Raw genomic sequence first — 18,119 nt, 5'->3', positions numbered from 1 at the left:
TTTGGCATTGAGAAAGCAAATAGGTAATGTAACATCATGCCAAATACTGTAGGGAAATGAGAAACCAGTACAGTGGATTTGCAAACCAATATACCCCATTATATATACTCTGCCAAGTTCATAAAAGCTACTTCATACGTTATATTACATTATATATATTCTTACATATTACTTCAGTAGTAACCAGTAATAATGCGTTTGTAAATAAACTTTTCCAGTGGCATGAACCTGGCCTGCCATTGGAATTCTGGGATACATGGCGCACCTATAGTTCCTGATTGGACCGCTCTCTCAGTATTGGCAAGTGTTTAGGTTTTGATCCCGCACTAGGGTCTGCACGAATTTCGATATTAACAGATGGAATCAATACCATAGGAGTATGCCATACTTGCTGACAGCAGCAAGTCAGGGGGGCGGGACAGGCAGATGTCATCAAGCCCCACCCCCACGACAGTCAAACAACATAATTCGCGGACCCGCAAAAAAAGCTCATTTTGTGCTGCAGGGAAGGGGGTGCGGGGGCTGCCTGGCCAATGCGGGAGGATTGCCCACCTTCCCGGGGGACCCGATTTTCGGGAGCCTCACGGCAATTCCAGGAGGGTAGGCAAGCCTGGAGTATGTAATACAATTAGGAACAAATAGAAAAATAATATAATACAAGATAATTAATTACCTCTAAGTAGCAGACTGCTTTGTCCACAGCCTCGTGCCAGAGTAACATGAGGCCCAAAGTGGAGCCAAGTTGGTGGGGTAGAAGTTTGGATTGTGTCTATGATCCTCTATATTAAAGTCCAACCAGACTCCTATTTCCTTGTCCCACAGAACAGCCTGCACAGCATCCAGTCGCTCCGGCATATCTGTAGCAAATGACAAGAACAGAAATGATACAATATAGAAATTATAATACAGCCAATAGGAAAAATGGTGAAATAAACTTGAACAAAAGACCAATTGTTCTGATAATGTTGTTAAATAAAATGGATTGACCTAGGCCCTTATTCAGATCTGATCGCAGTACAAAATTGTTCTCAATATGGGCAAAACCTTGTGCACTGCAGGTGGGGCAGATGTAACATGTGCAGAGAGAGTTATATTTGGGTGGGGTGTTTTGAAACTGAAATCTAAATTGCAGTGTCAAAATAATGCAGTCAGTATTTACCCTGCACAGAAACAAAATCTAACTCTCTCTACACATGTTACATCTGTCCCACCTGGAGGGCACATGGTTTTGCCCATTTTGAGAACAAATTTGTTCTGCGATCAGATCTGAATAAGGGCCCTAATTTGTGTGAATGGCCATACAGCACATGTTGTGATCTTATCAGTGAGAAACACTCTGCGTCCTCCTAGCAGCACAATGTCCATTCTCAAACTATAGCCTGTTACCTCTGCCCTGGTGATGAGAATTTGGATTAACATATCCTCATCTGTCCCAGTCCCCATCATGGTTTTCGTAAGGATCCTTGGCATAATATCCTTGGCGGTCCTTAATGCATTGTACTGCAGAAAGAGAGGACATGAGCTGGTTTATTACAAGGTAACTGTACATGGTTAGTATATTTCTCCTGATTATAAAACTGCCGCGAGAGATGAAGCAGTATTCACACTATACTAAAGTAATTAATAATTTGGCCACTGGAGGCGCACTTCCACTGGCATCTGTGGGCAACATATATTTTCTTTCAGAACTAATACAATTGCTCCCACTGCTGTGTATGGCTACAAACATGCAGAGATAAAAGGTTCTTTGTGCCTATTAACTTTTATCACGTAAATAAGTAAGAGGTAAGACATCCCAGGGGGACCAGAAGACGATACCTTTTCTGTAACAGCAGACCCTGGATGAGATACATAGCAGTGCCCTTCTGCCATATGGCAGCTAGTGATGTCACAATGGGCCGATGATGTCACAATGGGCCGATGATGTCACAATGGGCTGTGATGGGTAGAACACTGGCAGCTGACTGCTTCCTGAGTCATATCTAATATTGCTGGACTTGTGCCAACACAGATAATTTTTCACTCTTTTCTGAAGATTGAAGTTTGATATAAAATGAAGAAGGCGAAAGCTAATAAAGCTATAGACCACCAAATGACTGTCGCTCTGCGCATCCGTCCCGTTAATTTGACGGAGACTAAGAACCGCGCCCGATGCATCACACACCAGCTCGGACCGCAGACAGTGCTATTGCAGGACCCCGGTGAGGATCCTAACGATGTCCTGCGCTCCACCAGGACAAGAGAAACAACATTCCAATTTAACCAGGTGTTTGACCAGGCAGCTACCCAGGAGACTGTGTATGATTCCACAGTGAAGCCCTTATTGGGTGACATCCTGTCCGGGTACAATGCTGCCATATTTGCCTACGGCCCCACAGGCACCGGAAAGACCTTCACCATGATGGGTAAGGACCGCGAACCTGGAGTAATATATCGCACCCTGAAGGACCTGTTTAAAGCCATTGAGGAGACTGGGGAAAAAAAGAATTTCTCCGTATCATTATCATACGCGGAGATCTATAATGAAACCGTCCGAGACCTATTAAGACCTTCCTCTAGGTCTTTGGTTCTCAGAGAGGATCCCAATGGCAACACCAACATAGAAGGGATTTCTACATTCTCCCTTAGCACTCCTGAGGAAGCCATGACCCTGCTGAAGAAGGGCAACAAGCGGCGCACAGAAGCTCCCACAGCCGCTAATAAGACCTCATCCCGCTCACATGCAGTATTGCAGGTCACCATAAAGCAGACAGCCAGTGATAGTGTGAGCACAGGCAAGTTGTACATGGTAGACCTTGCGGGATCAGAACGAGCAAGCCAGACTAAGAACAGCGGCCAGACCATGAAAGAAGGAGGATACATCAACCGATCCCTTCTTACCCTCAGGATGTGTATCATGGCGCTGCGTGACAGACCAGGCAGCCATATAAACTATCGGGACAGCAAGCTGACCTGGCTGCTAAAGGGAGCACTGAGCGGGAAAAGCCGATTGGTTATGATCACGCACATCAGCCCTGCGGATAGTGCTTATGAAGAATCCCGCAGCACAATGACCTACGGAAGCAAGGCCAAGTTTATCAAGACGCGAGTGGAGAAAAACCGTGTCTGTGTCCCCAATAAGACTTCCGAGGGCGTCAGAGGGACCACAGTGCTGCCGGAAGTCCCTCATCCTCCAGAGCATGGCCGTGGGATCCTGCCCAGGTCTGGGAATATTTATCAAGTGAGAAAAAGTGCAAGGCCGCTGCGTGATTTTCCTCCCTGTATCCAGCAAAGAATCCCCAACCGCAATTTGAGACCAAAGCCACAGCATCTTACGGTGTACACTCCTTTCAAGGTTGGTCATTACACATTGCACACATGAACAGCAATCGGGCTGGCAGTAAAGGTACCCATACACGTTACAATTATTGTATACAGTATTATATACAATACTGTATTCAATAATTGTAACGTGTATGGAAACTTTTACACCTGAAGGAAAACTGGGGAATAGGGCTACTGGCGAAACCCCAACAAAAAAAAAACGACACTCAGCAGCCACCCCATGGGTGTGTTGGAAGAGCTGCCAATTATTTATAAATGATAACCATTATATCCAACTCATTGATAATTTAATAACTCAAAGGCTTAAACCAGGACAATGCCAGGTACGTCAGTCAGTTATACATAATGTGTGCTGTTAGTGGTTTTATTGTATTCTTGTTATGTAATACGATCCACAAAAAATTCCTAGTGTGCACAAGCACACATGGCCAATAAAGTTGATTCTGATTCTGATACATAGATCTTTTAATAATTATGCTAGGACACTACCAGTAGATGGGTGATGGGGCTTCAAAGCACATTCCTGACAGGGTCCCCAATACATTGCTATGCGCAGGGGTCTACACTGCTGTTCTGCTGTTGACGCCCCTGTATGTATGTATGTATGTATGTATGTATGTATGTGTATGTATGTATATATATATATATATATATATTTATTATTAATATTATTTATATACATTTGGTCTATCTATAATACTTTAACTGACCCGGCATATACTGGGTCACCTAAGTGTCCATCTCCGTGCTTTGCTCCGCCCCTCTGGAAACCCCCTTCTGAAAATCCTGCATTTGCCACTGGTCGCATATTATTATGGTTATTATACTTTATTTATATGGCACCACAAAGGATCCCCCGGGCCCAATTACAGAGTACATATACAAATGAGGGAAACAGTGACCTACAGCTGAATACAATAGAGGACAAGTACAGGGCACATAACTATAGCTACATCCGCAGGGTATCAGCGTGGTAGAAAACCACAGGGTTTGGTGCTATCAAAGATGGCTTAAGTAAAGGCCCCCATGCACTATGCAAATTCTCTGAAGGGATAAGTCGCACCTGATCCCCCGCCGAATGTCCAACCTCCGACTCCGCTCCGATGAACACAGGACTGTGCATCAGAACGAATATTATACACATGCGATTTGGACCGATTTCACCCAATATCTCAGCTTGATCTACCGGAATTGGCCCAAATCGCATAGTGTATGGGACATTAAGAGAAGGAAAGCACACGAGGGATGAGGGTCCTGCTCATCTATTCATGAAAATCTTTATCACTATTTATAAATAATACAGACAATATAAGTAAGATTTTAAATCAGTTTTATGTTTCAAAAAGTTTTTTTTTTTTACGTTTTGGCATTGAGAAAGCAAATAGGTAATGTAACATCATGCCAAATACTGTAGGGAAATGAGAAACCAGTACAGTGGATTTGCAAACCAATATACCCCATTATATATACTCTGCCAAGTTCATAAAAGCTACTTCATACGTTATATTACATTATATATATTCTTACATATTACTTCAGTAGTAACCAGTAATAATGCGTTTGTAAATAAACTTTTCCAGTGGCATGAACCTGGCCTGCCATTGGAATTCTGGGATACATGGCGCACCTATAGTTCCTGATTGGACCGCTCTCTCAGTATTGGCAAGTGTTTAGGTTTTGATCCCGCACTAGGGTCTGCACGAATTTCGATATTAACAGATGGAATCAATACCATAGGAGTATGTCATACTTGCTGACAGCAGCAAGTCAGGGGGGCGGGACAGGCAGACGTCATCAAGCCCCACCCCCACGACAGTCAAACAACGTAATTCGCGGACCCGCAAAAAAAGCTCATTTTGTGCTGCAGGGAAGGGGGTGCGGGGGCTGCCTGGCCAATGCGGGAGGATTGCCCACCTTCCCGGGGGACCCGATTTTCGGGAGCCTCACGGCAATTCCAGGAGGGTAGGCAAGCCTGGAGTATGTAATACAATTAGGAACAAATAGAAAAATAATATAATACAAGATAATTAATTACCTCTAAGTAGGAGACTGCTTTGTCCACAGCCTCCAACCAGACTCCTATTTCCTTGTCCCACAGAACAGCCTGCACAGCATCCAGTCGCTCCGGCATATCTGTAGCAAATAACAAGAACAGAAATGATACAATATAGAAATTATAATACAGCCAATTGGAAAAATGGTGAAATAAACTTTAACAAAAAACCAATTGTTCTGATAATGTTGTTAAATAAAATGGATTGACCTAGGCCCTTATTCAGATCTGATCGCAGTACAAAATTGTTCTCAATATGGGCAAAACCTTGTGCACTGCAGGTGGGGCAGATGTAACATGTGCAGAGAGAGTTACATTTGGGTGGGGTGTTTTGAAACTGAAATCTAAATTGCAGTGTCAAAATAATGCAGCCAGTATTTACCCTGCACAGAAACAAAATCTAACTCTCTCTACACATGTTACATCTGTCCCACCTGGAGGGCACATGGTTTTGCCCATTTTGAGAACAAATTTGTTCTGCGATCAGATCTGAATAAGGGCCCTAATTTGTGTGAATGGCCATACAGCACATGTTGTGATCTTATCAGTGAGAAACACTCTGCGTCCTCCTAGCAGCACAATGTCCATTCTCAAACTATAGCCTGTTACCTCTGCCCTGGTGATGAGAATTTGGATTAACATATCCTCATCTGTCCCAGTCCCCATCATGGTTTTTGTAAGGATCCTTGGCATAATATCCTTGGCGGTCCTTAATGCATTGTACTGCAGAAAGAGAGGACATGAGCTGGTTTATTACAAGGTAACTGTACATGGTTAGTATATTTCTCCTGATTATAAAACTGCCGCGAGAGATGAAGCAGTATTCACACTATACTAAAGTAATTAATAATTTGGCCACTGGAGGCGCACTTCCACTGGCATCTGTGGGCAACATATATTTTCTTTCAGAACTAATACAATTGCTCCCACTGCTGTGTATGGCTACAAACATGCAGAGATAAAAGGTTCTTTGTGCCTATTAACTTTTATCACGTAAATAAGTAAGAGGTAAGACATCCCAGGGGGACCAGAAGACGATACCACTTCTGTAACAGCAGACCCTGGATGAGATACATAGCAGTGCCCTTCTGCCATATGGCAGCTAGTGATGTCACAATGGGCCGATGATGTCACAATGGGCCGATGATGTCACAATGGGCTGTGATGGGTAGAACACTGGCAGCTGACTGCTTCCTGAGTCATATCTAATATTGCTGGACTTGTGCCAACACAGATAATTTTTCACTCTTTTCTGAAGATTGAAGTTTGATATAAAATGAAGAAGGCGAAAGCTAATAAAGCTATAGACCACCAAATGACTGTCGCTCTGCGCATCCGTCCCGTTAATTTGACGGAGACTAAGAACCGCGCCCGATGCATCACACACCAGCTCGGACCGCAGACAGTGCTATTGCAGGACCCCGGTGAGGATCCTAACGATGTCCTGCGCTCCACCAGGACAAGAGAAACAACATTCCAATTTAACCAGGTGTTTGACCAGGCAGCTACCCAGGAGACTGTGTATGATTCCACAGTGAAGCCCTTATTGGGTGACATCCTGTCCGGGTACAATGCTGCCATATTTGCCTACGGCCCCACAGGCACCGGAAAGACCTTCACCATGATGGGTAAGGACCGCGAACCTGGAGTAATATATCGCACCCTGAAGGACCTGTTTAAAGCCATTGAGGAGACTGGGGAAAAAAAGAATTTCTCTGTATCATTATCATACGCGGAGATCTATAATGAAACCGTCCGAGACCTATTAAGACCTTCCTCTAGGTCTTTGGTCCTCAGAGAGGATCCCAATGGCAACACCAACATAGAAGGGATTTCTACATTCTCCCTTAGCACTCCTGAGGAAGCCATGACCCTGCTGAAGAAGGGCAACAAGCGGCGCACAGAAGCTCCCACAGCCGCTAATAAGACCTCATCCCGCTCACATGCAGTATTGCAGGTCACCATAAAGCAGACAGCCAGTGATAGTGTGAGCACAGGCAAGTTGTACATGGTAGACCTTGCGGGATCAGAACGAGCAAGCCAGACTAAGAACAGCGGCCAGACCATGAAAGAAGGAGGATACATCAACCGATCCCTTCTTACCCTCAGGATGTGTATCATGGCGCTGCGTGACAGACCAGGCAGCCATATAAACTATCGGGACAGCAAGCTGACCTGGCTGCTAAAGGGAGCACTGAGCGGGAAAAGCCGATTGGTGATGATCACGCACATCAGCCCTGCGGATAGTGCTTATGAAGAATCCCGCAGCACAATGACCTACGGAAGCAAGGCCAAGTTTATCAAGACGCGAGTGGAGAAAAACCGTGTCTGTGTCCCCAATAAGACTTCTGAGGGTGTCAGAGGGACCACAGTGCTGCCGGAAGTCCCTCATCCTCCAGAGCATGGCCGTGGGATCCTGCCCAGGTCTGGGAATATTTATCAAGTGAGAAAAAGTGCAAGGCCGCTGCGTGATTTTCCTCCCTGTATCCAGCAAAGAATCCCCAACCGCAATTTGAGACCAAAGCCACAGCATCTTACGGTGTACACTCCTTTCAAGGTTGGTCATTACACATTGCACACATGAACAGCAATCGGGCTGGCAGTAAAGGTACCCATACACGTTACAATTATTGTATACAGTATTATATACAATACTGTATTCAATAATTGTAACGCGTATGGAAACTTTTACACCTGAAGGAAAAATGGGGAATAGGGCTACTGGCGAAACCCCAACAAAAAAAAACGACACTCAGCAGCCACCCCATGGGTGTGTTGGAAGAGCTGCCAATTATTTATAAATGATAACCATTATATCCAACTCATTGATAATTTAATAACTCAAAGGCTTAAACCAGGACAATGCCAGGTACGTCAGTCAGTTATACATAATGTGTGCTGTTAGTGGTTATATTGTATTCTTGTTATGTAATACGATCCACAAAAAATTCCTAGTGTGCACAAGTACACATGGCCAATAAAGTTGATTCTGATACATAGATCTTTTAATAATTATGCTAGGACACTACCAGTAGATGGGTGATGGGGCTTCATAGCACATTCCTGACAGGGGCCCCAATACATTGCTATGCGCAGGGGTCTACACTGCTGTTGACGCCCCTGTATGTATGTATGTATGTATGTATGTATGTATATATATATATCTGTAGAAAATATAAGAACAGAGGGGCGCTCCATAGTGCATAAAACAGTTTATTTACATAAAAGCACACAGCATAAAGGATAACCAGCCAGTAAGTGCTCGTACCAAAGTAATCCTCAGTGTGGGCTGGATACCACAAGGTTCAAATCATTAACCAAACCAGGCAAATCTCCAACCTTTATCCGGAGCAACCGTCAGGAACTCACAGCCCACGCTGCTCTCCCCTCCAGGGGTTACACAGCGTGCCGGGAACCTCGTACGGGAACAGATGGAGGAGGGACAGCCTGGACAGCGTACAGCATGCAGCGAGCGTCTCCGTAGCCACGCCCGTGGCTACGGAGACGCTCGCTGCATGCTGTACGCTGTCCAGGCTGTCCCTCCTCCATCTGTTCCCGTACGAGGTTCCCGGCACGCTGTGTAACCCCTGGAGGGGAGAGCAGCGTGGGCTGTGAGTTCCTGACGGTTGCTCCGGATAAAGGTTGGAGATTTGCCTGGTTTGGTTAATGATTTGAACCTTGTGGTATCCAGCCCACACTGAGGATTACTTTGGTACGAGCACTTACTGGCTGGTTATCCTTTATGCTGTGTGCTTTTATGTAAATAAACTGTTTTATGCACTATGGAGCGCCCCTCTGTTCTTATATTTTCTACAGACACCCATTATTCCTGAGGATCCCAGGAATCTAATAAGAGGGAGCTGCAGTCCAAATAAACTGGGACTTTGTGCTATATTGGCCTATGGTATAGGCTTATTTCTGCTGGACTGAGATTTCTTGCCTTAGCGCTATATATCCTTTTGTTTATATGTATATATATATATATATATTTTTTTTTTATTATTAATATTATTTATATACATTTGGTCTATCTATAATACTTTAACTGACCCGGCATATACTGGGTCACCTAAGTGTCCATCTCCGTGCTTTGCTCCGCCCCTCTGGAAACCCCCTTCTGAAAATCCTGCGTTTGCCACTGCCCCCCCCCCCCCCCCCCCCCTGCATGCACCAATGGGTATCACATCCAGCCCTTTAGTTGCAGCCTTTTTAGGAGACATTACGTGCAGATTTGAATATTGATGGTTGCATATGCACAGGACACATCCTGTGTTTTCGCAGTCCTCCCACCATTGGAGACTTGCGATAATCTTTGTACATCTCTGAAGTAGGCCCAAAATCTGGTCAATCCCATGCAGTTATTACTGTACTGGATGATTATTGAAAATGAACGGCCTGAGGCAGAGCAAGAACGACAGCAGTTTGTGTGATGTAAGCTGTGTCAATATGTCTTGCACGTGCTCAGGAACAGGCTGCTAACATAATGCAGAAACTCAGTGCGGCTCACACTCTGTATGCTTGGAAAGGGTAAAGGGAGGACAGGGTGCCAGTAAGAGGGTTATCAAGCAAATTGGGTTCATGGAGACCTGCAGATATGCCTCTCCAGTACGCTACAACGTCTGTCCACCACAGCTCTCAACCACTCACCAGAGATTTGTGCTGTAGATGAAAGACTAGCTGTATGAGGACACATCTCTGTAGGCACTTTCTCTTTTAGTAGCGTCTGATAATAATGGGTGACTGCATTTCATTAATAACCTTTACTGTGCTTAATTACATATTTACACTGTTCATATTACTTGTCCCATCCCTCACCACACCACACCAGAGACTGGTGGGTAATTCACCCAAAATCGCCATACTGTGTAGAGCAAATGAGCCAGCTCTCCGAATGTCACTGGAGAGAGAACGTCTGTGGACATGAAATAATTGAACACATATCTGTTGCCACTGGGAAAAGGGGGGTGGGGGGTGGGTTAGTGCTACAGAAGGTCGTATGTAATGATCCTTACTATCCTCTAAAAAGGCCAGCATCGCTCACAGCGACTGTTCTACAGATACAGCCAAGTCAATTAATTGATGTTTAGTTAAATATTGGGAGCGACGCTGGCATTTTTAGCAGATAGTTTAGCCCAGGCATGTCCAAACTGTGGCCCTCCAGCTGTTGTGAAACTACACATCCCAGTAGTAGTAGTAGTACGTTTATTTATAAGGCGCCACAAAGTGTCCGCAGCGCCGTACATAGCAAACAAAAAACAAATGACAAGGTAACGTACAGGGGGGGGGGGGGGAGATTCTCTATCACAGAAATGCGGTAAAAACCCCGTTATCGGGGTTTTTACCGCATTTCTGTATGCTGTACTATCCCTCTGCAGAGACAGCTCTGCGGAGGGAATCGGCAGCAAAAGCTGGCGATTCCCTGCAGAAGCCTACAGGCTTCCTACCGCAGCGCTGTTTGAGGGATCCGTCACGGATCCTTCCCAGCGTGCCCTGTGGCCGGCGCCGGGGTCTGCGCATGCGCAGATTGACTCCCGGGTCACCGCATCGCAAGGGACAGCTCTTATCGCAAGAGCTGTCCCTTGCGTTAATAACAGCATATGTTACAACATATGCCGTTATTAATAATGCGATGTCCGGCGAAGGGGGGCGGCGAATTTTACAACATCCCGCCCAGGGTGTGTTGATAAAATACAGCATAAATAGGGGTATAGCTGGTAGAACTAAAATCAGCATCAGTTCAGAAGTAGGTGTCGAAATTGTCGAGGAGACTGAAGATGAAGTAAAGGAAGGGAAGAACAGGACAGGAGGACAGGTGAGGTAATGAGGTAGGGTGAGTACGTGAGGAAGGAGGACCCTACTCATAAGAGTTAACAGACTAAAAGGAGGTGGGTGGACGAACGAAAAACAATAGGACAAGTAGGAACGGATGGGAACGGAGGCAGGATAGGAGGATTAAAAGAGGTTAGGAGGAGGAGGGATAGGCTAGTCGAAAAAAGTGGGTTTTGAGGGAGCGCTTGAAGGAGGTAAGGGAATCAGAAAGCCTGATGGGTGGCGGGAGGTTGTTCCAGTGCAGGGGGGCAGCGCGAGAGAAGTCTTGGACACGGGAGTGGGAGGAGGTGATTAGGTGAGAGGTCAGTCGGCGGTCAGCGATGGAGCGAACCGCCATGCCTTGCCACAGTTTTAGCATTTCCTAATAGCAGAAATTTGGCAAAGCATGATGGGACTTGTAGTTTCACAGCAGCTAGAGGGCCATAGTTTGGACATGCCTGGTTAAGGCTCTCTCTCACAGCAGTGTTGGCACTCAAAGGGTTAAGAATGACTGTAAAGCATGGACAGAAAGACATCGAGTTGGACAAGAATTGTCTCTCTGTAAGGTGAATTTTATTGGTGCGAGTTTAAAAAAAAGACATTGGACTACTCATTTGATTGATATTATTTCAACCTCATTCTTTCCTTAATGAGTCTTTCATTGTCTGAGAATTGCTAGAATTTTTAGAACTCATATAGATATAAAATAAGAGAAAAGTGACTAACGCCTGTGGTTGCAGAAATGTCTGGTCCGTGGATTCTCTTATGTGCTCCATAGCTGAGTATACAATAAACATAAAAACCCAACTCTCAGTGACATTGGAGACTTAGTGGAGAAGAACAGTAAAGGCAAAATGCATTAAACATAATAACATTTCATGGAAGCATATGATATTTTGAAATCTTCCTTTCTACCACATCAAGCAGTTACATCCCTTCTACTTTAGATGTTGGAATGATGTGGTCATAACTGAGCTTCTAATGATTCCATAGCAAAGAATGATGTCTCTGGGGATTATTGTCTGTTCTCATACAGTGTAATGGTATAATGACTGCAAGCTGGTCCAGGCAGGGAGAGAAATATGCTGTAAAGCTCATATTTCAACTGGTCAAAGAGAAACACCCCATCCTGGCAGAAACTTGTATAATTGCAGCATTTTCATCCACCGAGCCCTGCATTACAGATTTACATTATAAATATACAACTGATTTGCTGGAAACCAGTCCAGCTTTTACATATGCATTAAGCATTTTCTTACAGTGAAGAACCTGGTGATTTTGTTGAGAAACTCCAATATAGTTACCTTAAAGAGATATCAATGCCTGCTCATGTCAGTTTCATTATTATAACTGGTAAGTGACAACCAAACATGGTCCTTTTTAGCCAGATACTATGGCTGCTTCAGTTGCAAAAAAGTAACTTGGTATTTCTTAAATATTATTTTTTTACCCCAGAAACCATGTTTTTTTTGTTTATTTTCTTAAATATACTTTATTGAAAGGTTCATAATTCCCATACACACGAGATATTGCTCGGAAGGACTCATCTGAGCGATACAGTAGTTTTTTTGTTTTTTAAAGTCTAGTTTATACACTCAATATCATTACCAATACGAACTCCCGCACATCATTAACAACCCCACCCCCTGTCTACTTAACTGTCAGGTCAATTTTGGCTACTGTATATAGACAATGACCTGTATGTTGAGCAAGTCCCGGTGTACACTCAATATCATTTGACCAGCGGCACCACTGATATTGTTAACTATATCAGTGGTCCCCCTAGTTATTTAGTGTGTATGGGGCTTAAGAGGTTAAATGGGTGGATGCTTTACGAGCAGATTTGGTTTTATCAGACAGGATATGTATATATGGTAGCCTGATATGGGTTCACTCTACTTTCCTTGCCTATGGACATCACTGGGCAGTGCGTGTGATAAAGGCAATCAACATAAGTGAAATACTAGGAACATCCAAGGAGACTCACTGTGAATAGATTTGATTGCTGCTGTTGCTACATGTACCAGGAGGAGTTTAACTCCATAAGGTAAACTACATTGGGACGAAGCAGGATTTACATTCCACAGTGCCCACTGTGCTGTTATGTCAAAACAGTGTTTTATGGCAGGGCAGCAGTGAAGCTGTAATGGTTAGCATTACTGCCTCACAGCACTGAGGTTATGGGTTTGACTCCCACCTTGGCCCTAACTGTGCAGAGTTTGTATATTCTCCCTGTGTTTGCGTGGGTTTACTCCGGGTACTCCGGTTTCCTCCCACTATCCAAAAATATACTTGTAGGTTAATTGGCTCCCAACAAAATTGACCCTAGAATGTCTGTGTGTATTTGAAGAAGTGGTAGGGAATATAGATTGTAAGCTCCACTGGGGCAGGGACTGAATGCTCAAATATTCTCGGTAAAGAGCTGCAGAATATGGGGTGTATTTAATGACTTTTGCAAGCTGTGGCAGCGAGCAATGCTGGCTGATTGCTTTGACAGCTGCACGGTCAGTATTCAACTGACCTCCCGTGCACACGCCATTTCCACCTCGCTAGGTTTTTGTAGCGGTGGGGAAACGGCATGAGTGGCTGCTAAAACAGCGCGGCCCGCAGCGAAATGAAGCGGGCTCCTTGCGTTAGCCGTGAGCCTCGCTGTTTGGGGGAATCCTTGCCGACCACTGACAGCAAGGGTTCCTCCAGAATGTAGAATAGGGTGAGTGGCCGGCGCGGGGTTGCTTGTTTTCCCAGCCTTTTCACCCCCTCACCGTCCGCATGGAATATGGCCCTATGTGTGTGCTATACAGTATATAAATAACTGGTATTAAATAATAAAAGTTATGTAATCATGTACAACTATTCAAAATCATATCACCTTGGAACATGAACCTGGCATAAAAATGTAAAGCCTGTTTCTGCATAGGATTTAAAGAATGAATAGAGAGTTCAGTTCGAGAGTATATCTTGCAGGGGGCGAATTGTACTAAAGGAAAAATGTGGACAAAACTTCATATTCAGACTTTGGTTGCATTTTCCGTATGTAGTAAGCTGTGGACTTTTTCATGCTTTACTAACCCACTTGGATTACAAATGGGAACGGTAAAGTGTGTACGCGCTACAGTCCTAGGGGGTCCTGAGTGTGCTGAGGTGTTGACATTGACACACACAAAAAAATTAATGTCAACCTTTTTATGTGTTGACCTTTTGTCAATTTCAACCTTTTGATATTGACCTCGACCAGTGGTTCCCAAAGTTTTTTGCATCACGGCACACTAGATTATCAGAATATTTGTCAAGGCACCCCTAGGTGCAAAGTTTTCTACCGAGAATTTCAGAAAACAATATTAAATTAAATAAGTTGTGCTTATACTGTATGTCATCCTTAGGTTCAGTTATGTGGTGAGGGACAGGATTCACTTCTGTTTATCCACATATTTAAAAACTGTAAGCCACAAACACTGATTTTGCCTATTAAATTGACCATAAATAATTTGGGTACTTGTTTCCTAGCACGGCGTCCGTCGTGGGTCATTGCATACCTTAAGTTAAGGGCTATTTTTAGCCTTTTCCCTGACAATTAAAAAATCGCGTCCATCGCATGCCTTAACTTAAGGTACGCGATGCGACCGACGCGATTTAACATTGAATGCATTGTAAAATCAGGTCCTTACAATGTGACTGATGCGATGGACCCGATTTTACATAGGGAACAATGTTAAATGTAAACACCCACAAAGAAAGGAAGTATTCTTAAGGGTGCACCAAATAATTTCATACATAAAAATGTACTTTTAATGTTATATTCATAAAGGGGTTTATTCTAGTTCATTCTTTCTGACAAAATCCTTCTTAGATGGACAAAACCATGTGCACTGCAGGGGGGCAGATGTAACATGTGCAGAGAGAATTAGATTTGGGTGAGTTATTTTGTTTCTGTGCAGGGAAAATACTGACTGCATGATTTTACACTTCAATATAGATCTCACTTTGAAGAAAAACCCCACCCAAATCTAATTTTCTCTGCTCAAGTTACATCTGCCCCACCCGCAGTGCACATGGTTTTGTCCATCTAAGAAGGATTTTGTCAGAAAGAATGGACTAGAATAACCCCCAAAGTCTCATATAGAAGAGAGACCTGATTTCCTTGATGTGGTGAAATATTAAAATATAGAATGTGAATAAAGAAATGAAAATATACGTGAAATGTATTAAAAGAAGAAGGAGAGGAATACAAGTGTGTGTGTGTATGAGTCTATGATTTCAATATTTCTCACTTTGTAGTGCTAAATCATAGATCTCAATAAATGATTGCCCTGTTTTCTTCAATTGGAGGTAATTTCCTTTTTACATGGAATGCATGTCTATATGGATTATAAGGGCTTACTGGACATAGCTTTTTAATAGGTAGAGGAGATTTCTTACTCCTTGAAGTCCAATAATGCGAGTAGCCCTTCAAGTTCTCCTCAGTGTGTTAGCTAATATAATGCCTCATGAAGTACCATTTATCTATATGTTCAGGTATGATCAATCTTCAATGAAGAGTGCTTTATCCAAGGATCCAGACAATAGGCACTAATATCCAAAGTAATGCTGCATATGCCCTAAGTTCCTATAATAGGCATTGTATATCAATAAGGGTGTCACTCTAATACAAAGAATATAATATCCGTATTTTAGCGGTTTATCCGCCGGATCTTTAATTTAAAAAATGGGGGTACTTAGCGGAACTCTGGGTCTGATGTTATTTTCGTATGTCCATAAAGGATTTATCACCCATGTAGTAAGCGGATCCCAGCGGTGATCCACGTACTACATTTAGTGCAGAGGATTACCATTAAAAGAATACTGGTGTGGGAATTTCTCTCGTTGTGTCGCCTAACAATGTTAAATGGCCCAATGGACCCAATTTTTGATTGTATACCCACCCTGATGGGTAATTTGTATGTAAAATGCCCCCCCCATCGTTAACGCCACCCCAGAATGAATGCCAACCCAAAGCGTGGCGAGCGCAGCGAGCCCGCGAGGGGCGGCGGTACGCGTCCTCCGACCTTTTAATACCCCCACTATCCACGTCAGCATGGAGATGATTTTATATAGTGCCCGAAGCGTGGCGCACGTGTGAAGCGAGCCCGAAGCGTGGCGAGCATGTGAAGTAATGCGCGTGCGCTCGCCACACTATATAAAATCAACTCCATGCCGACGTGGATAGTGGGGGTATGAAAAGGTCGGAGGACGCGTACCGCCGCCCCTTGCGGGCTCGCTGTGCTCGCCACACTTCGGGTTGGCGTTAATTGTGGGGTGGCGTTTACAATGGGGGGGGGGGGCATTTCACCCATCAGGGTGGGGATACAATGAAAATTGGGGTCTTGGTGGCATTTAACATTGGGACCAATGTAAAATCGGGTGTCAGGGACAATTTTACATTGGTTCCAATGTAAAAATCACGTTGATCGCATCGTATGCGATTTGTTTGCATGCGATGCGATCGACGCAATTTTTTAGGAGCCGATGGATACAATTTTTATCGCTGGCGCCATGGTAGGAAACAAGTACCATAATTTGAATCTGTTCTGGACAATCAAACCGAGGCACCCCTGCAAGTGCTCCGAGGCACCCCAGGTGCAATAATGAGTGCACTGCATTATAGATACGCAACTGCACACACTACTCTACCGCTACTCCTTATTATAAAGACCCACATAAAGATATGCATACTGCTCACTTCCACTTCTCTCATAAGTACTGTGGAGGTACTTATAAATTAAAAGCCTAATCTAGGGGTACAGGAGGGGAAAAAAGGTTTACATTATTTTGGTTCAGATGCTTGGCTATTAAGAAACCAGTTATGGTATTTTAGATCTACAATGTCTAAAGGTGCCCATACACTGCCTGCGACGTCTCGCAGCAGTGTACGGACACCCGATACCATGCGAGCCCTTGTGATGGATCGCATGCGTCCCTGCTTCCCGCCCGCCTCACCGCCTGGAGGAACGGGTGGTCGGACGACCTGCCGGTCTGGCCAACTGGTCGGGTCCGATGCGCACGGGACCGCGCATCGGACCCAACGGCATGTCAGGCAGAGGCGATTTGGTCCGATTTAACGGGCCGATTGGTCGCAATCGGCTGAAATCGGACCAAAAATCCTCAATGTATGGGGGCCTTAAGTCTACAGTCATATGGTCAACAGTGAAAAGGTCAACAGGGTCAAAAGGTTGACACTTTTTTTGTACAAAAGTTTTAGGCGACAGGCGGTATTTCATACCCTACCATTCACTACGGCGTGGAGGGAGAATATAATAGTGTGCCAAGCCCAAAGCATGGCATGCACAGCGGTACACTTAGATGGTGTCTATGTCGAAATAGGCACCAAAAAACATGAAAACCGCATGTCAACCTTTTCACTGTAGACCTTTTGACCCTGAGTTTTTCATGATTTTTGGTGTCTATGTCGACATGGACACCATCTAAGTGTACCGCGTCTCTTCGCATGGCTCACTGCGCACAACTCTTATATTCTCCCCCCACGCCGTAGTGGATGGTAGGATATGAAATACCGCCTGTCGGCACATGGCGACTCAAAATTGTTAATGTATCGAACTTTTCCACGTTGACCTTTTGACCCTTGCCGACCTTTTGACCCTGTCAACCTTTTCACTGTCGACCTTTGGACTCTAGTGACCTTTTGATTTTCGACCTTATGACTGTCGACCTAGAGTTAATCTATCATGAGTCCGGATAACTAAGAAACCATTTCTAACTAACAAATGTTGCTATATTATTTTCCACATGTTCCCAAGGTGAATCTGAAATAAAATAGCATAAAATCTTTTCACATACATCCTGGCAAGCAGAAACAGTGAGCGCATACTGTAGGAGGTAATAATAACAGAGATAGTCAGCAGGGCCTAATGGTTATAAATTGCACAGAAACAGCCATGCT

General features: G+C 44.2%; 1 long non-coding RNA gene across 1 annotated transcript in view; it reads right to left on the bottom strand.

Annotated features, from left to right (window-relative positions):
* Positions 1-1,383: 1,383 nt before the first annotated feature.
* LOC146026234 (uncharacterized) overlaps positions 1,384-18,119 on the bottom strand; it is a 484,129-nt gene continuing 467,393 nt past the window's right edge. The window contains exons 2-4 of the long non-coding RNA XR_014454398.1: positions 5,987-6,100; positions 5,360-5,457; positions 1,384-1,500 (exon numbers count right to left, since the gene is read on the bottom strand). This is a non-coding gene — a long non-coding RNA (uncharacterized LOC146026234). The remainder of the gene's footprint in view (positions 1,501-5,359; positions 5,458-5,986; positions 6,101-18,119) is intronic.

This window comes from Crinia signifera, chromosome 1, assembly GCF_055691185.1.
Source record: "Crinia signifera chromosome 1, ASM5569118v1, whole genome shotgun sequence".
NCBI lineage: Eukaryota > Metazoa > Chordata > Amphibia > Anura > Myobatrachidae > Crinia > Crinia signifera.
This window is presented reverse-complemented; position numbering and strand designations above follow the sequence as displayed.